The sequence below is a fragment of the Ambystoma mexicanum genome, chromosome 3q (assembly GCF_040938575.1).
Source record: "Ambystoma mexicanum isolate Mex_15411 chromosome 3q, UKY_AmexF1_1, whole genome shotgun sequence".
Taxonomy (NCBI): Eukaryota; Metazoa; Chordata; class Amphibia; order Caudata; family Ambystomatidae; genus Ambystoma; species Ambystoma mexicanum.
Window position 1 is genome coordinate 1,108,403,704 of NC_090926.1, and position 23,579 is coordinate 1,108,427,282.

The 23,579-nt window shown below is 48.2% G+C and overlaps 1 protein-coding gene across 2 annotated transcripts in view; it reads left to right on the forward strand.

The window, feature by feature from the left end:
* XAB2 (XPA binding protein 2) overlaps positions 1-23,579 on the forward strand; it is a 711,598-nt gene that overhangs the window by 464,884 nt on the left and 223,135 nt on the right. The window lies entirely within an intron of this gene.

Consider the following 23,579-nt stretch of genomic DNA (forward strand, 5'->3'; position numbering starts at 1 on the left):
GGCCTTCTGCACCTCCCTGGTATACTCAGTATAAAAGCCAATGCGAAAGCCATTATAGGTGATGGGGCCAGTGGCTTGGGCCATCTGAAGGATGGCGTCCCTGTCTCGGAAGTTCATGAGTTTGGCGATGATTGTTCGAGGTGGTGGTCCCGGGACTGGGCGTCCAGTCGGATCCACGTGGGCATGCTCGATGGAGAAAAACCTGGAGCGTTTTTAAGGGGCAAATACTTCAGTGAGCCATACTCGAGAAAGAGCTTGATGCTGGGGCCCTGTTCTTTTTCAGGAATCCAGAGGATTTGGATATTGTTCCTTCTCGCCCGCCCCTGATTGGCTTCCGCTCTGTTCTCGAGTTGGGACACCTTTTGGGTGATGGCAGCCAGTTGCTTCTCCATCTGCCTCACAGTGTCTTCCGAGTTTGAGATCCTTTGCTTCGTTTCCCCCACTCTTGAAGCCAGGTTGCAGAGATCTTGCCGAAGGAATGACACTTCGGCAGACAGGCCACCTATTTTCCCTTCGAGTGATGACCTTGTCTCCCCAATGGCTTTCATAACATCTGTGAGAGAGATGTGGGGGTCTTCCTCCGCTATTTCACCACTCTCAGGAGTCGGGGCTAAGGGCCCTTGGTGGGGTCCAACTGTGTAGAGGTTCATTTGGCTCTGGAGGGTCTGTCGTTTAGCTATGTCTTTGCCCATTTTTCCTCCCGCTCTGGTCCGGCAGGGCAATGCGGTTCGCTTGGTCCGCAGATCCTCTACACTGTGGGCCACTCTGATCCACTGGCAGCCTTATCCAGAGCGCAATCTGTTGAGAAACAGTTTGTGGAGAAGTCTGGGCGCTTGCAAGCGGGTCGTTCTCCCGGGGGGGGAGGGGACTCGGGTGGTTGATGTCAGGGTGGGTTCCTTCTACTGGTCCCGACTGCTTCCTTTTTTGAGAGGTGGGCGTCTAGTGTGGTGGTCCATTATTCCTTATGGTATGCGGAGGGAATGAGGGACTGATGCTTCTTACGGACAGCTCCTTGCTTGGTTCTACCCCTTGCTTACTGTGGCCGCACTCTCGTTCCCTCGCACTGCTGGGTGCTACTGTGGTGATGATACTTCTCTTTTATCCTGCGTTGGCCCTATCTCCTTGTTACCATTCCCTCTTGTGTTGGGGGCGTCGTTACTGCCACAACATGTGTGCCGTTAATTCCAGTATGTTGAGAGAGACCGGATCGCCCTTGTCCCTTGGTCAGTTTTCTGACCCCGTGCTGGGTACTTCAGTGGTGGGGCAGGGCAGGAGTCCACTCTGTTTATCCTTCTCTCCCTCTTGTGGTCTTCTGACGTGGGTCCGCTTCCCCTGACTCTTCCTGTGGCCCCTCGCCCTGCTTTGTTGCCAGCCTCACGGGACACAGATGCTGACTACAGGGCACTTGTCTGTTGTCTGATTTCGCCCCTTGTGTCCCGAGCTCAGGTTCTGTGTGTGTTTATTTAGAGGTCCTCGTTGCGGGGCCACCCCTCTCCCGCCGCTGGGCCTGCTACCCACAGCTCCGGTTCAGTAGGTGTTAGCTGGTCGCTGTGTGGCCCAACGGCTTCCCTTGCAGTTTGGTTTTCAGAGTCCCTGGTGTTGTGCACCCCGGTGGAGTTGAGGGAAGGTCTCTTATGCTTGGGGTGCCTCACCTTTGTCTCTGGATTTGGCCGTGGTCTGAGCCAAGGATGACGGTCCAGATCGCCGCTGAACGTTTCCTGGCTCGGGGCGGTCTGGAGAGGTCCACCGTCTCTTGTTTCTTGCTCGGCCGGGGTGGGAGGGTTCCGGCTGGCGGACGCAGCATCTGCGGGACGCAAGGTGTGCGTGCGTCACCGCCTCCTCCCCGCCAGTCTCTCTCAGGCTCCGGCAGCCTTTCAACTGGTGGCGCTGCCGGGTCGATGCAGTGACTCCCGAGTCCCGGCGCGGTTCATAGCAGGTGGGCAGTCAGGGTGTATGCCGCTCGAATGCTGCATCCAAAATGGCAGCGTCCGCTCCTCAGGAGGGCCGTTAGCCTGTTCGACAAATTCCTGGCCTCGATTTTCGTCAGGATTACAGTCAATTGTTGCTCAGCTGTTCTGCCACAATCCCCTCCAGTTTCCCGGTCAGAGCTTACTCTGGGATCAGGATATTTGGAAGGATATCGACGGCCGCTGGGAGCAAGCTCGCTTACGACGACATACGCGGCTCGCGCATGCGCAGACCCGTCGGGATTGGGCCATTTAATTCTAATGTGCTTGTTTGCCTTCTAAGGTATATGAGGCTACTTTAAGGCATGAATAATCAGTTTCCCTCCACATACGTTATTATTACAGTCTATTGTTTGAACGGATGCTTGAACTGTGTGAATTTGGTGATGATGGTGGTGGTGGTAGTAGTACCACCACCACCACCCATTTAGGACACCAAACTGTATATGTAATATGTTTTTACTTAACTATTTGTGCCCTTTTTTTAAGGCATAATTGGAATGGATTATGTCCTCCCACGTATTCCTCATCTTTTTTTTGTGGAAATAGTTTTTTATTGAATTTGCACAAATAAGGTAGGTCATTACATTTTATGGCTTCCGCCAGTCACTGTAGAAGATCATTATATTTGAAACAAAAGTACATGTTTATGCAGCTTCTCAGTTTCCTTCTTATATTCAAACTTCGTAACCTGGCGGAGACAATTTCTACGATCATCATGAACTTTCTAAACCTACTGTCCATTATCTCCCCATCCCCTATGCCCCCTCCGCCTTACCTCCACCCCTGCCAAAAATATACTGTGCGGGAACAAAAGGATTCAGCTCATGGTGAATGCTCATCTAGTTTTTGGTGTGCAGCATTTGGGATTGCAGTAGTCTGGGCGGTCATTCGAATTGGCATGAGATACGGCTGTCTCCTATGGAGCAGTGTACTTTAAGAATTGGGGCATTAAGGTGCTAGCTTATTTCTTTCCCAGAACTCCAGAAAGGGGAGCCACATTGCACCTATGTGGGAGTGTGATTCTAACAGTGTTGCTGTAAGACTTTCCATGTCATATCTCCTTTCCCTTTTGCAGCCATTCCATTTTTGTAGGAAGCAGACGTCCTTTCCACCATATCGTCAGACACAGCTTAGCCACTAGAAGTAGATTTCTGGCCATATGTGTCAACACGAAGTACTGGTCATCCACAAGCTCAATTCCGAGCAAAACCAGGAGTGGGGCCAATGCTCTCCCAATACCCTCTGTTGTGGATCCAGCCCGGGATTTCCTTACAATAAGTCTAAACTTTGGGGCATTCCCACCACTGGTGCCAGTAATTGCTCACTATTGAACAGACTTGCCAACAGTACAGACTTATCCCACATGTTCGCTAGTTTCTGCGGGGTGAGGTGCCATTGCATGAGCAATCTACTGTTGTGCATTTTGTATTGGACCCAAATTGTGGAGCTCCAGACCACTCTATAGACTGCGGCACATCTCTCTAAATTGCCGTCCCAGCCCAGGTCTTTCTGCCACCAAGCCTGTGTGTGCGGTGTGATGAGTGTTCAGCACATTCTCGAATGGAGTTAGTTGTCGCTGGGGCTGCTTTTTCCACCGTGGATCGGTCAGTGCACTTTTTAGTTGCAGGTATTGCAATGGTTGGATCTGCTGACCCTGTTGTGCACTCTCTAGCCCCTCTTTGGTCAGGAAGGTGCCATCTTTCCACGTTTGCCCCACCCTAACCAGTCCTTGCTCATATTGTGGATGGAAGCGGATTGGGTCAACAGTGAGATCTCTAACCGGAGGGGCTGGATGCACCTTAAAGGAGATGGCCGTGTGGTGACACCGCTCATGTCCGATTTATTTTTCCAGAGAGACCACAAAATGCCAAGGTTGGGTGTTTGCGCGCTCCTCTTGGTAATGATTTTTAGGGGGAACCATAACCATTCCCCCAGTGTGACTGGTGGAAAATATAAATTTTCTAGGTGTACGACTGATTCTCTCAGATGGTCTAACACCACACAAAGTTGTGCTGCTCGGTCATTTTCATAGATGTCTGTATACGCCATGCCCCCTTTGCCGTTTGGAAGGATCATTGTTTCTTAGGCGATGCAGGATCTTTTCCCCTCCCACAGAAAGGCCAGAAGACAGTGCTTCATGTCATTGTGAAATGTATATTGAAAAAGGAAAAGAAGCCACCGAAGAATGTTAATTTTAATCGTTGTGAACCTGCCCACCCAGGCAAGTTTCAACTTCATCCATTTTTGGCTGTCCTTTTTCATTGCTGTCCATAGTGGAGTAAGATTGGCCTGGTACAAGTCTTCTAGCTGCCTCGTGATGGTCACTCTCAGATATCGGATATTTTTGTATTTTTGCTGCAGGCCCCAGCATCTTAATAGGTCTTCTGGGAGGGATACACCAGTCTTTAGCGGCAGGATCTCTGTCTTAGTTAGGTTATTGCGAAAACCTGAGTGGGTCCCATATTCGGCAATTGCGGTGAGGAAAGCAGAGATGGACTGAGCTGGATGGGTCTGATATACCAAGACATTGTCTGCGAACAGCGCCAGCTTGTATTCCTTCCCAAATGTAATGATTCCAGTTGTTGCTGCATTTTCCTGGATGTTTTGGTTTAGAAGTTCCATGCCCAATGCAATAATTATATGTGATAGGGGGCAGCCTTGCCTCGTCCCCCAACTCAAGGCAAAAAGGGTAAATGCATTGTCCACAACCTTTGCTTTTGTGTTGCGATATAGAGCCTGAACACCTCTAATCCAGCATGTGCCCAGGTTAGCTTTCTGCAGCACTGTTAGCATGAACAGTGACTCAAACCTGTCAAATGCTTTCTCAGCATCCACAGAGACTAGAGTGGGGTCTATGTCTTGTGCGTCTAGTGACGCTATTGGATCCAAAGTCTTACGGATGTTGTCGGATCCCTGTCGCCCTTTCACATAGCCTACCTGGTCGCTGTGTATGAGCCCTGGCTGAACCCTGCTTAAACTGTTAGCGAGGACGCTGGCATAGATTTTGGCATCAACGTTTGAGGGAGATCGGCCTGTAGGAGCCATACTTGAGCTTGTCCCTCCCTTCTTTGGGGAGAACCATAATGCGGGCCTCTGTGAAGGATTCTGGGGCCTGACCCGTCTCTATGATGATGTTAAAGAGGCGAGTCAGGAAGGGTGCTATGGCCTCGCTGTAGGTTTTATAGAATGCTGGGGTAAAGCCATCTTGCCCTGGTGCTGAACCTGCCTTTAATTTCGAGATTGCGGCACTCACTTCCTCCAACTCTATTAGGGCAAACAATTGGTCTCTATCTGGGCCTTGCAGAGTTTTGAGTGTGGTTTTCTCCAAGTATTTCTCACTGTTCTCGTAGGGGGGGATTTGCTGTCTGAGGTGTACAGTTCGTAAAACTGGGCAAAGGCCATAATTACAGTTGGCTCTTTCAGCACTTTCCCCTTTAGATCTCTGATCTTGTACACTGCCCTTTTGTCTCTCTGCCCTCTTAAGCTAGCAGCTAGTAATGTATGTGCCCTGTCTCCCTTTTCATAAAATGTCTCTTTTACATACCGAAGCTGCATCAGTGCTTTCCCACCCCATCATTCTTTAAGCTCTTGCCTAAGTTCCCTTATATCCACCAGTCTACCTGTTGAATTTCCTACCCCATTTGACAGGGCTGCCTCTTTATGTCTTATTTCTTTCCGAAGGGATGTGTCGCAGAGCAGTCTCGTCCTTTTTAAGAAGGTTCCCTGCAATATCCGTTTGCTGCCTCCTATACTGTGGTTCGGGGGAGCTCCCCTGTCGTTATGTTAGGAAAATTCCCTAATTTCGACCTCTGGTGAATCCCTGACGACTTGGTCTAAGTATAGTGTGTCGTTGCAGATCCATCTTTCGGTCGGGGTGTTTAGGTCTATGGTGCTCATGTCGTGGTCTGACCAACCTAATAATTCGATAGCTATCTTTGTGATGTCATGCTCGCATGCTCCCTCCAAAAAGATGTAGTCTATACGGGTGAATGTTTGGTGTGGGGGGGGGAGAATAAAAAGTGTATGCTCTGGTGTGTGGGTGACAGGATCTCCACGTATCGATCAAGACGTGCTCTTGTAAAAGGGGTTGGAAAAGCCCTTTCCCTGGGGGCGGAGTAGCACCCTCCATATATGAAACCCACTCCAGATCGGGATCCATCACTATATTGAAGTCCCACCACAAATCGGTTCCCCTGTCTTTCAGTTGTCTAGGAAAGCAAAGAGCTCTTTGCTGAAGTGGATCTCTTGACTATTGGGCGCATTCCTCTCTCTCAAGCCATCAAACTGCCAGGGCGACCCATGCCCTGCCCAGCTGATAAAAGATGCGGCTAGGGAGCTCTCCCCATGTATCTCGAAGTTTGTCAACGCCTCATTCATGTCCGGCATTGTTCCATCCAACCTTAAACAATCTTGGGTATTACCCCTACTCAAAAAACAAACCCTAGACCCACGTATACCCACAAACTACCGTCCCATCACAACGGGACCTCTTCTGCTTAAAATCTTGGACAAGATTGCTTATAACCAAATCCAAAAAGTTTTGGAACAACATAAGCTTTTAGGAAAACGCCAATCAGGCTTCCGTCCCCAACATGGTACAGAAACTGCCCTCATTGATTTGTAAGCACAAATATATGAATTACGAAATAAAGGAAAAATGGCTCTCCTTCTGTTGCTGGAGCTCTCAGCTGCATTTGACGTTGTGGACCACGGGGTCTTCTGCAGTCACCTAGATTCAGCGGCACACTTTTTTAAAGAGGCCATAACCTGGATCGAGTCTTTCCTCAGTGATAGGACCATGAGGGTGTTCTCCCACGCTGCACCAGCTGACCCAATACCCATCTTATGCGGAGTTCCTCAGGGCTCCTGTGTCTCCCCTACCCTACAGAACATATTTACCAAGCCCCTTTTTGATGATCTGGACCTTCTTGGTATCACCTACACCAACTACGCAGATGATACCCATATTCTCCTCCCACTTTCCGGGGATTACAACAAGGATTTGCCCTTGCTAAATAGGGTGTATATCATCATCCAGGCATTGATGGCAACCCACGGTCTATGCCTGAATGATGACAAAACAGAACTCATCCTAGGAACCCACGCCAACCTCAAAAAACTGGGCCAAGGCTACACCTCATTTGAGATTGATGGTAATATCATCAGGGCGTCCAAGGAGGTGAAGACACTTGGCTTTTATCTGGATTCCACCCTCTCCCTCGACAAGCAAGTGAAATCTATGGCTTCTGCCTCAGCTTACACCTGTAAGCTCATTAGAGCTGGCAAACACTTTCTATCAGACAACAACTGCATTATCTTAGCTAGAGCCTTGATTTTATCTAGGCTTGACTACTGTAACGCCCTTTACATTGGTGCTAAAAAATCCATCATCCAAAGAATTCAAATCTTAAAAAACAACACCTTGCGAGCAGCTCTTGGCGTGTCGAAAAGATCGCACATATCTAAGATCAGACGACACAACAACTGGCTGTCCACCCAAAATAAAATCCACTTAAAAGTGTCTTTCCTTGTTCATAAAGCTCTGAACAATACCGCTCCAAGTTACCTTACAGACAAATTCCTTAAGAGAAATTCCACCCGCCCAAAGGTCCCCCAATACCAACAGCCTTATCATTCCAAGATTCAGGCTAACCAAGGCTGGTGGAGGTAGCTTCTAATTACGAGCAGCCCAATTATGGAACTCACTGACCCACCCCCTACGCGAGGAGCAGCCCTTCCTGAAATTTAGAGCCAATTACATTAACCTGTGGTGTTTGTCTTTATCCTTCAACCATGGCTGTGAGCGCTGACTTCTTGCAGGCGTTTGTCTTTTGATCTTTCTGGGAAATGGCCCACACCCTGCTTCTAATGCTAGCAAGCGGGACGGGTTGCCACGGCGTAATGAGAACTCTGTCCCTGCGGCTTGTATGGGGGTAGGGGGCTCCACTCCTGCAGAATAAATCACATCAGCCCTCATCCAAGAATGCGCTGAGGTGCTTAAGAGTGCTTGGGTGGCCCGGGGGAGCGAGTGTGAAGTCAAGACTCTTATGCACTCCCAGGCCGCTCAACGCTCCCTGGACGTTCTCGTTCTCTTTTACTTGCAGCCTGTACCCCCTTCCACCTCCTGTTCTTTTTATGGGCACTGAACTTTTGTCGGGTATTTCCGCGTATGACGTACCCGGGCTGTCCTTCTATTGTTGCCTTCTGTGCCAGCTTGTTCTGTTATAAACTATGTGTGCTGATTGCCTTCCTTGCCACTCGTCCGGGGGGTGGAGGTCCCGCTCCTGCCGCGTCTGATACTAAGCCCTTCCCCAGCGATCCACCGTGTTTCACACCGGGCGAGGTGGACTGCACACTCGGGAGTTTCTCGAGTGCTGCGGTGGGCCTCTCAGAAATATGCTGCTCCGGGATGCATTCAGAGGGATATCTGCACCAATGTCCCCGGAGAGTTTGCCTGCTGAATGTCAGTTGTTTCTTCCCTTCGTTAATGCGCTTATTTTTCAAATGGGACTGGGTTACTGTGAGCGCGCCACCATTCCTGTGTGGTCTCGAAGGAAAAAGAGGGCTCTTGCAGCCATGTCATCTGCGCCCCCTGCTGGTCTCCGTATTCTTCATCTTTGATATCTTCAATATACAGCATCAGCTGCTTCGGAATTCTATTTTTTCGGCAGAGGGCGCTGTGTGTTGATGCAGTCGACTCGATGTCCCTCGAGGGTGATGCCATCAAAGGCATATATAGCACGAGCAGTGCCCAGTGTCTTCAGTTATGTTTTTCCGAGTAAGCTTAGGCTTCGAGACCTACGGTGCGTTTCAGTATTTCTTCACAAAATACATGAAAACTGTATTTGCCTTTGACACAGACGACCCCGAAGACTGGGTTTAAGAAGTGTCAAGACAGTGATGCCAAGATGTCGCTGACCGATCTGCATCGAGTATGCTTGTGGTGTCGCAGTGTGGAACACAAGACCTCGGCCTGCTCAAAGTGTCAGTCGATGACCAGAAAAGCTCTGAAGGAGCATAAGGGGGGAAATTGGCAGTAAGAAATCCCCATCGACTACCCCGTCGAAGAAACCTTCTTCCGACGAAACGAGAGGCGACACTCCTCGAAGAAAGAAGGCAACAAGATCCAGGTCAGTTAGTGGCTCCCACCACTCCTCAATGTCGTTAAGGAAGTCGAAGAAGAGGCACCATAAATCGCCTGCGTAGACATCGTCATCCGACACCTCTACAGAGGAGCTTTATACTGTCCCACTAAGGCCTCCACTCCTCCCGAATGAGAAGCATTCAGGCAAGAAATGCTTAAAATATACAAGAGCCAAAAACCTTCGACAAAGCCGTTAAGGAAAGGGCTTGAGCCAAATCCTGCACGCCCTCGAGCGCAGGACAAAGGCCTGATCCACATCGAGAGCCGTTGATGCCACGACACAATGAGAAATCATTGAGGGATCATTCGAGTCATAAGTCGAAAGACAAGTCTAGGTCGTCAAAGCCAGCTGCACCATCGACTTCAGCGGGCTCATTGACACCAGTGGCACCATCAATGCCATCAAAGTCGAAAACATCTTCCTGGAACACATTGACGACTCCTCAGGCATCGGGCTTGACATTTTCGAAGCCTTAGAAGCCTTGACCTAAGAAAACCTTCACCACTTTACCAAGAAAGGATTTCTTTACATCTCTGACTTCTATTTATGAGGACAATGAGCCATCCGATAATGATGCGCCCTTTGGTTTGCGGTATGGCACACCAAATGTCCCTGATAGCTTAATTTCAGAGGAGTCCAGACTGAAGGATCTATATGAAAATCTGCAGACTGCCAGTGGAGCGGACACTTCACCAGAATGAGAATTTGGAAAGCCTAAGTCAGATAGGCAGTTGAGGACCAGGGTAGTGGATTACCTGGGATGGAGCAGACCTTCCCTCCTTATTCGAAGAAGGTGACCTAGCAGACATCCCTCATAATGGTTCTCAAAAGGATCTTAGCTTTTCACATTGGTCCCTAAAAGAGAGTAAGTGCCAATTGGGAAGCACCGGAGTCAAGTCCGGCAGTAAATAAAAACCTGACAAAAAAAATAGCGTCTAACAATTAGTGACCCCAGCTACTTATTGAAACACCCTACCCCAGAAAGACAGACTGCCTATCCAACCATCCCACTGGATAGGAATGATAAAAGGGTAGATGCAAGAAAGGTATTTTCTGCTGGGAGAACGGCTCTTAAATCAGCCAAATTCACATGTGCCTTGGCAAAGTTTTCATACACTCTATGGGACTACATTTCTATGGCGGCTGATCATATTCCCAAAAGGGAGGAAAGAGACAGTTTCTTGGCCATTGTTAAGGATGGAAAGAAAGCCATGTGCGAGTCTCTTCAATAGGGCTTGGAGTCTGCTGTCAGCATCAGCAGAGCCATGGCGACAAGCACCGTAATTTGCAGATTTGCGTGGTTAAGGAAGTCTGGATTTGCACCGGACATGCAATCTAGACAAATTAACATGCCTTTTGACAGGTCTCACCTTTTTGGCAGCAAGGCTGACAATAGCCTTGAGAAGCTGCAGACCTCGAAGGCGGCAGCCAAATCTCTGTGTGCCGCTATTAGACAGCCTCAGACTTTTCACCGCAGTGGTCCATCTTGGAGGGAGTATATCCTTTCGCTACTACTCAATTGGAAGAGCGAGAGGAATGGCTGGACAAAGAGGCCTAATAAGATTCCCTTGTGGTGCACGACGGAGAGGGTCAAAAGCCTGCTCAAGCAACAGCATCTTTACCAACAGCCATTGCTTCAGCTGCCTAAAAAACATAGAGGTCTTGAGTCGCGACATCCCAGTGGGAGGCAGACTGTCTCATCATCTGAAAGAATGGCAAGACATTACTTGCGAATGCTTGGGTATTAGAAACCACAGCCCCAAGAAGGACTGAGTACTGATACCCCTCTTGGACTTGAGATACTTGAACAAGTTCCTCAGAAAGGGCAAGTTCAAGATGGTCACACGTTCTCAGATCCTTCAGGCCCTCCAACTCCAGGATTGGATGGTGTCATTGGACCTTCAGGATACTTATTTTCATGTGCCAATCCATCTCAAGCACAGAAATACCTGAGGTTTGCCGTCAGCGGTTCTCATCAGTTTCGAGTTCTGCCATTCGGGGTTTCACCAAACTGATGGCAGTGGTGGCAGTGAGTCTCAGAAGAGGGGGGGATTCACGTCTACCCCTACCTGGACGATTGGCGGATCAGGGCACGTTCTCCTGACCATGTCCTGGATCATCTCAACGTCACCTGCCACTCTCTTCACAGACTGAGCTTCTCCCTCAGTTACAAGAAGTCCCAAATGACACCATCTCAAAAGCTCCAGTTCATCGGGGCTGTACTGGATACATCCTTGGGAAAGAGCTCGCCACCCGAGGTGAGGGCTCAAGACATTCTGCAGATGGTCTGCAAGTTTCGGAGTGCCTTTGACTTTTTGAGGTTGCTCTGCCTTATGGCACCCTGCATTTCTTTGGTTCCAGAGGCTCGCCTGAGAATGAGATCCCATCAATGGGCTCTCAGGACACCATGGTCTCAATTCTTGAGGAACATGTCAGATATTCTTCAGGTTCCATGCAGGGTCGCACAAGATCTCCTGTTGTTGGCCTGTGAGGACAACATTCTGAAGGGAGAACCTTTTTGGCAACCGTGGCAGGAGAGTGACGGACGCCTCACTCAAGGAGTGGGGAGCCACGCCAATGATCTGACAATCAGCGGTCGTTGGTCTCCATTGGAGACCAAACTACAGATCAATCTTTTAGAGCTGAGAGCAATCAGACTTGCGCTGAAGGTTTTTGTGCCCTCTGTACGGGGCAAGAATGTCTAGATAATCACAGACAATACAGTGTCCATGTACTACCTCAACAAGACAGGAGGTTTAGGGTCACTACCACTGTGCAGAGAGGCAATGCAGCTCTGGTTCTGGGCAATTGAAGAAGGAATCTCCCTATCAGTAGTTCACCTAGCCAGAGTGGAGAACACGCCGGCAGATGCTATGAGCAGGCAGGACTAGCTCAGGAAGTCCTTCAAGAGATTTTCACCCTTTGGGGAACCACTCACGTGGATCTGTTCGCGACAAGTGTCAACCGAAAGTGCAAGCCGTTCTGCTCCAAGGAATTTCCCCCTAGAGGAGCTCTAGGAGACGCGTTCATGGTGGGCTGGGAGTTTCCACTTCTGTACGCATTTCCGCCAGACTCCGTAATTCCTCACATGATCAGGAGGTTGAGAAAGTTTGGGAAATCCATGATCCTAATTGCCCCGAATTGGGCCATGAGGACGTGGTACCCGGACCTTCTTGGCTTGTCCATCTGCCCTCCAATACGTCTTCCACAAAGAGAAGACCATCTCTCGCGAGAGGAGGGTCAGGTTCTCCATCTAGAGGACAAGACACTCAGCCTTCACGCATGGTTTCTGAGAGGCTGAGATACAGGGATTGGGACCTCTCCCGGATGACGCAATGGAGATTTTACTTTTGGCCAGAAGGCCAGCAATTAAGTCTTTGTACCGCTGCCGTTGGAACAAATTCTGCAGCTAGTGCAGGGACAAGAATGTGGACCCTTTGCTATGCAAAACACCGAAGGTGTTATCCTTTCTACTGTACCTAGCCAATCTGGGTCTACAGGTTGGGACCATTAAAGGTTATTTGGCTGCCCTATCCATCTTCAAGCGCTCGTCTGAGGAAACTTCATATTTAAGATATCTTTGGTGATACAATTTCTGAAGGGACTCATTAATGTGTTCCCCCCCAACCCATCTCCCTTTCAGGTTCCTGTTTGGGACCTCAGTCTAGTTGGAAAATTATTTGTGTGCACCTTTTAAACCTCTCCATTCATGTCCATTAAGGTTACTAACTTTCAATACAATCTTGTTGGTAGCACTAACTTCAGCCCGTAGAGTGAGTGAGTTGCAGGCACTATCCTCTAAACCACCGTTAACAGTGTTTCACAAGGACAGGGTCGTCCTGCGGGTTAAGCCTTCATTTCTACCCAAGGTCATTTCAGAATTTCATTTAGGGCAGAAGATTGTGCTACCCACTTTCAAGCCTCCACCTCACAGTGGCAAGGAGGAGGAGAGCTTGCACAGGCTCGGTCCACGTATGGCTCTAAACTTCTACATATCAAGGTTGTCAAACCTTCATTTGGATGACCAACTATTCATAGGTTATACAGGTCATAGACTGGGTCAGGCTATAACAAAGCAGACCCTATCCAGGTGGATTATTCTAGCTATTTCAGAATGCTACAGGCTGGCAGGCAAGGTTCCTCCAGGAGGTTTGAGCGCCCATTCCACTAGGGGCATGCGCTACAAAGAGGGTTTCCTATTAAAAACATTTGTGAAGCAGCTACGTGGTCCACAATACACAATTCCACTAAGCATTAATGCCTTGATTCACGCTAAGTCAGGATGGACATTTTGGAAAAGCTGTCCTTGATTATATTATGTTCATGGAAACCATTGATGACAAAATTCTTACTCCCTCCACCAAAACAAACACTGCTTTGGGAGTCTATCAAAGATGAGGAATACATGGGAGGTCACAATCTATTCGAAGAACAAGTTACTTACCCCTGGTAACGTTCTTTGACTGGATTCTCCTCCCACGTATTCCTCATCACCATACCCTGCAGTAGAATTTCACATGCTATAACAGCTTTTGTTCCTTCAGAGCCTAGAACGGTCAAACCCGTTTTCAAGCAAGTAGTTCTACTGGAGAATGACAATAAAAACAGAACTGAAGCCGACGGACGCTGCACGTGCTATCTTTGCCTTCAATGACATCCATGAGACGGAGGCCCTCGAGGGACATTGAGTCGACTGCTATGACGCACAGCGCTCTCTGCCGAAAAAAGAAATTACGAAAACAGCTGACGCTGGATATTGGAGATATCAAAGAGGATGAATACAAGGGAGGAACATCTGGCCGAAACAACATTACCAGGGGTAAGTAACTTGTTCTTCTTGTTAAATAAATATCAGTATTTGTGGGTATCCGGTCATTGCGTCAAATCCAAAGCATTGACAGACCATACCATTGAAAAAAATGCATCGAAAAAAAAAAAACATCCAATGCATTTTCTTAAATGGTAAAGGGTTTAGTTTAGTAAAAATGTGTTTTAATGTTTTAAATGCATTAGATGTGTTTTTTTAGATGCTTTTTCTTGTCAATGGTATGGTTGTCGATGGTTTGGCTGTCGATGGAATCACTAGGGACCGTATTTGTGTACTTACCTGTGTGGACTTCCTAGGGCTTGTCAACCTCTTGTGTCTATGAATTGTTCTTTATGCCAAACCCCTGATCTCCTAACTCTCAGCCTAACGTCTTATCTGTCTTAACAAAATAGAGTGAAGCCTTTTCTGCCAAACCTTTGCAGGTTCTGGAAAACCTCCTAATACTCCTGATCTCCTTGGTCTAAGCTTTATTGCTCAGCCTAGTTCCCAAGTGAGTGTTTGGTTAGACATGTGTACCAAACATTTGAAGGTCCACCAAGGTTTGCTCATCAGAACCCTACACCAGTAGTGGTTCTGGAAAACCTAACAAATGGCTAGGAACTTGGTGTAGTCCAATCAATAATACAGCCATAAGCATCCTCCCCATCACACTTAAAGGGTTATAGAACGCATCCTATGGCAAAATGGGATGCTTAAAAATCACCCATGTCCTACTAACCAAAAGGACTTGCGAGGGAAGCGCAACCAGGACAAACATTGCAGCTGCAGGGCAATTTCAGTACAAGGCCATCTGATAGCCAAATGAAATTCAGAAATCCTTTAAAGCGAAAAAAACGTTTAAGGGACATACAAAGAGAGCAACAAAACATGAAATTTGGCCCTAACTGATTGGCATTTTACTACTTTTGCAGGTTCTTGCAGTAGGTTACACATTTCCATTCCCAAAATTGTGTGCTACTCATCTTAAATGGTATTTGATTTCTCTTTTAGACACATTGCTGTTTTTATAGCTCTAATTATTTGTAAGTACTTAATTTGCTCAATAAATGTACTGTGTAGACCTTCCTTTATTTTGTGATCATATGTGTCACTGCCCCTCATCCATCCTAAGTGTAAAGCCAGACTGCTCAATCTTACTGCCATTGCAAGAGTCAGGACTAACTCGTGGAAACTGCACATAATTTCTATGTGGGTCTTAAAAAGCTGGACCTTTTTCTTTAATCCTGAATGAGTGGATCCTTTTTTTACTCATTCGTTCTTATGGGCGCTGTCTTTTGAAACTCTTTTCTTTGTGTTTTACTGTCCTATGGAGTCTACTTTCCTTCATATCTCTTTTAAGGCATCTATATTTTACTGTTGCAGCACACAGCTCCTTATAGTCAGTGTTTCTGGGGACCCTTTGGGTTCTCCTTTGAAATACTTTTCTATATCCTACAGGAACTACAGTTCTTAAGTATAGAGAGATACATAGTATCTCTACTAAAACTTTACATTCTGAGAGTTTGCCACACACCATCTTATGTGGAGTGTGAAGTGGATACGTAGTATCTCCTAGTTATGGCTGGTGGCAGTGGACATTTTCTACCAACTATTGTATGACTTTCTTCCGCAGACTATGTACATAGCCCCGGTTAAGCACAATAGAGTCACCCATGTACTAACTTGGTGGCTCCTTTCCTTTTTCACCATTAGTAGCGTGGTGGGTCTTTGTCACCCCTTCTACCATCCTGGGAGGGAGAGGCCGGCGTGAGTGATTTTCCTCCCCTTTTTCTGACTGAGTGCCTGAATGGAACCAGTTCCCACTGGTGTCTGGCTGTTCCGATTGAACAGCCACCCACCCCTTTCTGTTGATTGCTGAGAGAGATTGCAGAGGAGTGTGTGCCGAAACTGTATAAAATGTGAGGTTCCTGAGGTGAAAGGTAAGTCGACCACTTGAAACTGAAGTAACCGAAGAAGACAACCGGAGAAGCCTGCAGACCCTTTGCAACACTGTGAAGTGACCACTGCTGTCTTTACCCAGTTTTCTTATGCAACAGAGGAACTCCGAACAGGACTCCTTCCCTTCGACTGGTGGGAACAACCAGTCCCAAGAAGAACTTTAATCAGAGCCATCTCCTGAGATGCTGTGCCTCTACAGAGCTGTGGAACCCCAATACCAAGAGACCTCTGATCCAATTGAAGTGCATTGTTGTGGAAAGGCTGAATCCGTAGGTCTTTGAGCTCCAAGTGAACCTCCAGATACACAATCCAACCTGTCCAACTCCCCTCAACAGAGTGCAGGACTTCAGGAACCGAAGAAAGATTGTCCAAGCGAATTGCGTCCTTTGTTGGTGCTGCAGAAAAGGTACCAAAACCCCAGAGTGACAAGAAGAGTTGCTGAAATCCGTGCCAGAAGTCCTCCATAGAGACTGATGCTGAGAGATCCTGTCCATTGTCCTGCCTTTTCGTCATTAGACCAAGGAATTCAGAGGTCGGGTCCCGTGCTGCCACATCGAGGAGAATCCAGCCAAAAAGATTTCTTCAAACCAAATGTACTGTGGGGAAAAATGTATCGTTTACCGTAATTCAAAATGTCACTCCAGTTGGAGTCCACGTAGAGCTGTCCAGGGCAACCCCTTCTTACCTCCGACCCAAGCTGCTACTTGTGTCCCTTTAGCGAGCCCTTTAACAGGGTCTCCAACATTGGTTGTATCCTCTTGCATCTTAGAGACTAGAAAATATGCACAGAAGTTTTTGTTGTTCTGCTGCTTGTCAAGACTTTGAGACCTCTCCAAACTACCTTTTGCTAGGTTTGCGTTGTGGACCTTAAAACATTTGCTGTGCGAAGAAACTGCCTCTAGAACCATAAGCCTGGCTAATGTTACACTAACCAACTATTATCCTTCCTAAAAGTCACTATTTTATGTGGGTCTGCAGAGTAAATGTACTTACCGTATTTCTTCTAAGTTTTGCTACTGCGCGCTATTACCAATAATACGATAGAACTGTTGTTACTAACAACAGCTGTAACAATAGTAACCATAAGCAATTACAAGCTAAGCAGTGGCCTTTTAAAAGTATTCTAAAGTGTTTTGGTTCACTGTGCTGAGTATTTAAACGTAATTATTGTGTATATATCATAAATGTATATTTTACTACATATTTATTGAGTAAGTCTTTCTTTGAATTGCTTTACTAACTAGGTTCAGTGTACTTACCAACAGCTTATGATATGCCGGTAAAGAGACCTTCATACAAAATAAAAACTATTTAGAAAGACTGCACTGTAACTGCACAAAAACGCATGCGCGTACGGGCTGATAGGCACAGTGAGACCCAAAAGCGGCCTTGACGAAGTTCGTGTAAGTTTGTGTGCATGTGTGTTTGTGTGTGTGTTGGGTGTTCGTGTGAGTTTTGGTGAGGGGGAGTCTTGGGAGGGAAGCGCGGTCTCTGAGGGAGGAGGATTTGGGAGCTGAATCCCCCCGATTTGGACTAAATCCGGAAACAGTGGGTGCGGTTGGATGGCATAGAAAAGTCATTATTTCTATGCGTGTAGGCCGCCTAAAATCGGCCAAAGAAAATCAGACTTTTGATTAGGCGGCCTACAAAAATCAAAATAATGACATAGAACAGATAAGCATGACTGCTTTGCCACTGCTCCAAAACATTGGGATAGTTTTGTTAAGTCCTACCTTGCAGAGGACTTTAGGAAAACTCCCCTAACAGGTGTAGTAGCCCAGGCTTTTTAATGTTTCCTTTTTTATTAAAATGATGCAGGTAATTTCATGCCAGGAAGGCGGGAAATCTGCAAATCAGATTCCCCTTTCATAAGCTCCATGCCAATAGCATAGTGTACCCTTTTGCCCTGCTGGATCAGTATCCTGATCGACTACGCCTGCTCTCCAGTGGCACAGAGTGCAGATTCAGAGTTCATATGTCACCATTTGACAGCTGCAAATGTGTCTCTCTACAGCACAAGGCCTACATTTAAGATGTGGCCCATTGTTCCAAACACTACATAACTATGAGAATGGTATCCTGGTGCACGTTAAACTGTAAATATAAGCCATACCAGAGTTTGATGTATGGTGTCTAGCATATCTCATAATTATCCAAGCCGCATCAATTTGATATCACAGGTCAGCCCTATGAGCCCAGTTCAGCTATGCAAAGGTTATTTATTGCCGCCAGCTAGGCTGTCCTTGCTGCTGCCAGCAGGACTGTAGCCCTGGGGTGAGAGAGAGGTTGCCTCTTTGTTCTTTTGTGAGGGTAGATAACACCTTCCCTAGAGATGTAGCCCACTAAAGGAAGTTGTCCTGGAACATGAATCAAAGGGCACACCCATTCACAAAAGGAGTAGCCTCACACCAGGGTTCTGCATTCCTAGAGGCTCTTTGACTCTATTGAGAAGGGAAGGGGACATGGTTAGTGTAGATAGAGGGAGATCCTTACAGCTTGAGGAAGGTTCCACAATCTTGTTTCTCTTTGCCTCTGCCTCTTTTTCCTTCCTGTCTCTTTCACTTACTGTAGCACAAGCCACTTTGTGTGTAATGTCAGAAGGCACAATACACTTGTTGCAGGGACAGGGATTGGCCCTTTAAAGCAGATTTGCTTTTAACCAGTAACCTTTTAGACATTTGCCTTTAAAAGAAAGGGCCCCATACTTCTTCTGTGAATCATCTCTGGACTTCAAACCTTTTAGAAAATTTCATTGGACCCTGTTGGGCGAGCAGACCTTTCCAAAGTCTTCCATTTGTGAGGTGAAGGCACATGTTCCAAGGCAGAGGCAAGCCCTGTCCCCATTGGGGTGAATTGGTGCTGGAACAAGACCTGCATCGCTGCCAGCAACACTGCTGCTCAGGACCTCACCATGCTGAAGGGCCCCTGTAGGTGTGTGACAGCTTCCCAAGTCTTTGGGAGACCAAAAAAAGGACCCATCTTGTCCTTGAGACCTGGGAGTGGGACTTGCAGTTCTTGAGATCCAAGACAGTCAGGATTCTTGTAATTCTGCTGTCAACCCGCTGTGAGCCACGATTCAGTGCTTTCCATCCATTACAAACCAGCAAGACCCTCCGATTCTGCCTTTGGCACTCACCACATTGCTAACCACAGTTCTGCCCATTGCAACCAGTTCGCTGCTGCACCATGCCAGCTGAAGCGTGTTGTTGCAGCTGGAACAAAAAAGCATTGCTGCACTTCCATAACTCGAACCACCCATCTCTTTGTCACTCCAGTCAACAATCAAACCAACCCTGGTGTTCTATCTGAACTGCATCCTTCCAGCCCCTGCATCGATCCGACTTGCCGGCACATCCCATCACCAGCTCCAACGCTGTCGAATCTTGACAATCGAACGCGGGGACCTCTACATACCATTCATCACCGAAACCTGGTTCTCTGACGACTTCGGCCCAATCGCCAATGAAGCCTTTCCCCCCAACTACTCCCTCATCCCACTGAACCGTCCGTCCAGGGGAGGAGGGGTAGCACTTGTCTACAAATCTCTCCTCCGCGCCTCAATCATCGATAACCAACCCTCCATTCCATCCTGCGAATCTCTCCTTGTTAAACTATCCCTCTCCCCATCGCTCTCACATAGCTTCCTAATAATCTACAGGCCCCCAGGCTACGATAGACACTTCGCAAATAACCTTTGCGACTCTATTGCCACCCTCCAACTAAACCATCCCAACCTCACCCTTCTTGGAGACTTCAACATATGGCTTGACATCCCCACCAACCCTATGACATACTCCCTGATTGACGGATTAGATGCAATTAACCTCCAACCCCACATAAACGGACCAACCCACTATAAAGGACACACTCTCGATGCCATCTTTAGCTCCAACAACCTGATTCAGCTAATGCCGCCCACCCCTATCATCTGGTCTGATCACTTCATTCTCCCCTTCACCATCCACTCACCCGAACCCCTCCCCCTACTCATATCCGAACCTCCGAATATAGGCAAATGCTGGAAGAAACTAATAATCACCCCAGACTTAGCCGAGGCTCTCCTCCAGTCCCCACCACCATCCTGCCCTCTCAACAACCATCTCACCCCTGAGGCCCTTGATTCTTGGCTTAGCGCATCTCTGATGCGCCTCACCCCGTCCTACAAACCATCAACCCGCCGTGGCCCTTTCCCCAGATGGTTCACTCCTGAGCTGAAGACCACTAAACGACTATACAAACAACTAGAACGCAAATGGCATAAAGAGAAAACCCATGAGAGCAGGACCACCTTGGCCCGACACCTGTATCGGTACAAAGCCGAAATCCGGAAAACAAAAAAGGCCCACTACAACTCCCGAATCCTAAACTCCAAAAACCCAAGTAAAGAACTCCACAAAATTATCTCCGAATTCACCAATCCAGCTTGTAACACAACCATCCTGACTGCATCACAATCACTCTGCGACTCACTCTCCCTCCACTTCTACTCCACGGCTATAGAAAGGACAAATACTCTAACCTCCAAACTAGCACTCTTACAGCCACCAGACAATCCTCAGCCCGTACCACCCAATCCATCAGCTGGAACCCCCACGCAACCAACGTTCGATTCCTTCAGTCCATTAACAACAGAACAGTTTCTCAAACTCCTATCTGCCCGCAAACCATCCGGATCACCACTGGATCCGTGCCCAGCCACTACCCTTAAAGAAATCTTTGCCTCCACCTGCGCAGGAGAACACGCAAGATCTATCATAAATGCTTCCCTCACTTCCGGTACCTTTCCAGACGCATTCAAACTGGCGCACGTCAAACCCCTGATAAAAAAACCCTCGCTCGATCCGCTCGAGCCCAAAAACTACCGCCCCATATCAAACACCAGATTCCTCGCCAAACTCATTGATCGAACCGCCCACTCTCAACTTAACGCCTTTGTTGAAGCCAACAAACTCCTAGACCCCGCCCAATCAGGCTTCAGAACTTGTCACGGAACTGAAACCACCCTAACTTCTATCTGGGACGACCTTAAAATGACTGCTGACGCCGCGGGATGCGCCGCTCTAATCCTCCTCGACCTATCAGCCGCCTTTGACACGATCAATCACTCAATACTCCTTGATCGCCTCAACTCCCTAGGAATACGTGGAACCGCCCTCAAATGGATAGCCTCTTTCCTCAAGGACAGGCACCAAGTAACGACACTCTCCAACTATACCTCCCAAGCACGACCAGTCAACACAGGAGTCCCACAAGGAGCGTGTCTATCTGCCCTCCTCTTCAATCTCTACCTGACCACCCTCCCACCGATAATTCGTGCACACAACATCCTATGTTACAATTACGCCGATGACACACAACTAATTCTAAAACTCTTGAACACGAATCCTAACTCACGACCAGACCTGGCAACCTGCCTCCTTAACATTGAACGATGGATGACCCTAAACCACCTCCTGCTAAACCCCTCCAAAACAGAAATCATGATATGCGGCAACCCAGATCTTCTCCCTCACCCCCTACCCTGGCCAACCGCCATGGGCAACTCACCGATACCCTCCAACACTGTGAAAAATCTTGGATGCACCCTAGACTCTGACCTAACACTCTCGCGCCAAGTCAACAATGTCTCAAAGTCCTGCCACTACCACCTCAAAAACCTTAGGCGCATCTTTCCATATCTATCATTTCCTAACAGAGTCTCTGCGGTACAATCAATCGTCATCTCACGGCTCGATTACGGCAACCCCCTATACCTCGGAATCCATGCCTACCAAATGAACAAACTTCAAAGAACACAAAACGCGGCGGCCAAAGTGTTACTTTCGCTTGGTCCAAGAGACCACGTATCCCCAGCCCTCAAGACACTGCACTGGCTTCCAGTAGCCCGTAGGGTAGCTTTCAAAACCTTATGCCTCACCCATCGAGCAGTACATAAAACTGGACCGCAATACCTTCAAGAAAAGCTAATAGCTTATCACCCCACTCACACCCTCAGATCAAGCACAGCCGGCCTCCTAGTAATTCCTAAGACTAACTCAGTCAGGTTAGGCGGAGCATCATTCTCAGCCCTAGCCCCAACCCTGTGGAACTCTCTCCCACCCCACATCAGGCTAACCGAGGAGCTAACAGCTTTCCGCAAACTACTGAAAACCTGGCTCTTTCCCTAAACCCAACAGACTCCGTTCTAGCATCATCAAAATAACACCGACCCAGCGAAGCACCTAAAGCAATAACAAAAACCGATTGTATCAAATATTCACAAAATGAAATCAAAACGAGCAATGTAGATCTAAACAGTGAAGTCAACAACACGAATTGATCACTGAAAAAAAAAGAAAAAAAAAATATATAGAGCGTGGACGAGCTTGGAAAGCCGATGAGTGTGTTGAACGGATGAATGAAAAGGGCGAATGAATAAAGACGAAACTAGACAAGTATAAATGAATTGGAGGATGGAAGCGGTTGTCAAGTACGTCTAGAAGACGTTTGGGTCTGGAGACCCGATGAATAATACGAGCAAAATCAATAGAGGTAACGGATGAGTGTGTAAACCAATTGACTGTAGAAAGCGGTCCGAGTATGGAGAGCGGCCATGGGTAAAAAGTGGAGGAAGGTGGAGAATGGAAGAGCATGCAGAGCGAAGGAGCTTGTTGTGCGAAGAGAGAACAAAGAGCAGAAGAACGTGGAAAGCAGATGCGCGTAATGAGTAAAGAAAAGTAGCAGCGACTGATTGGGGGAGCGACAGGGTATGGAGAACGGAAGAATGTGGAAAGCCGAGGAATGTGGAGGGTGAGAGGCCTGAAGCGGGAGACCGACTGAGTTCCGACGAATGGAATGCGAGTAGAAGATGAACGCTGCTGACAGTTGATTGTGGAGGGCGAATGACTGTGGAGGGCAGATGTCTGTGGAGGGTGGATGACGGTGACTGTGGAGGGCAGATGACGGTGACTGTGGTGGGCGGATGACGGTGACTGTGGAGGGCGGATGACTGTGGAGGGCGGATGACGGTGAGAGCGGATGACTGTGGAGAGCGGATGAACGATGAGTACGGATGACTGTGGAGGGTAGATCAACGCGGAGGGCGGTTTACTGCGGAAGGCAGATGACCGCGTAGGGCGGATGACCGCGTAGGGCGGATGACCGCGGAGAGCGGACGACCCTGGGGGGGCAAACGACTGTGGAGGACGGATGACTGTGGAGGACGGATGACTGTGGAGGACGGATGACTGTGGAGGACGGATGACTGTGGAGGACGGATGACTGTGGAGGACGGATGACTGTGGAGGGCGGATAACTGAGCAGGGCGGTCAACTGTAGAGGGTGTATACTTGTGGAGGTTGTATGCCTGTGGAAGAGGACTGTGAGGGCGGATGACTATCGAGGGCGGACGACTGGGCAGGGCGGATGATTGTTGGAAGGTGGATGCCTGTGGAAGATGACTGTGGAGGGCGGATGTCTGTGGAAGGCGGATGTCAGTGGAGAGCAGATGTCAGTGGAGAGCGGATGACGGCGGAGGGTGGATGACTGCGGAGGGTGGATGACGGTGGAGGGCGGATGACGGTGGAGGGCGGATGACGGTGGAGGGCGGATGACGGATGACGGTGGAGGGCGGATGACGGTGGAGGGCGGATGACGGTGGAGGGCGTATGACTGTGGAGGGCGGATAACTGTGGAGGGCGAATGCCCTTGGAAGATGGG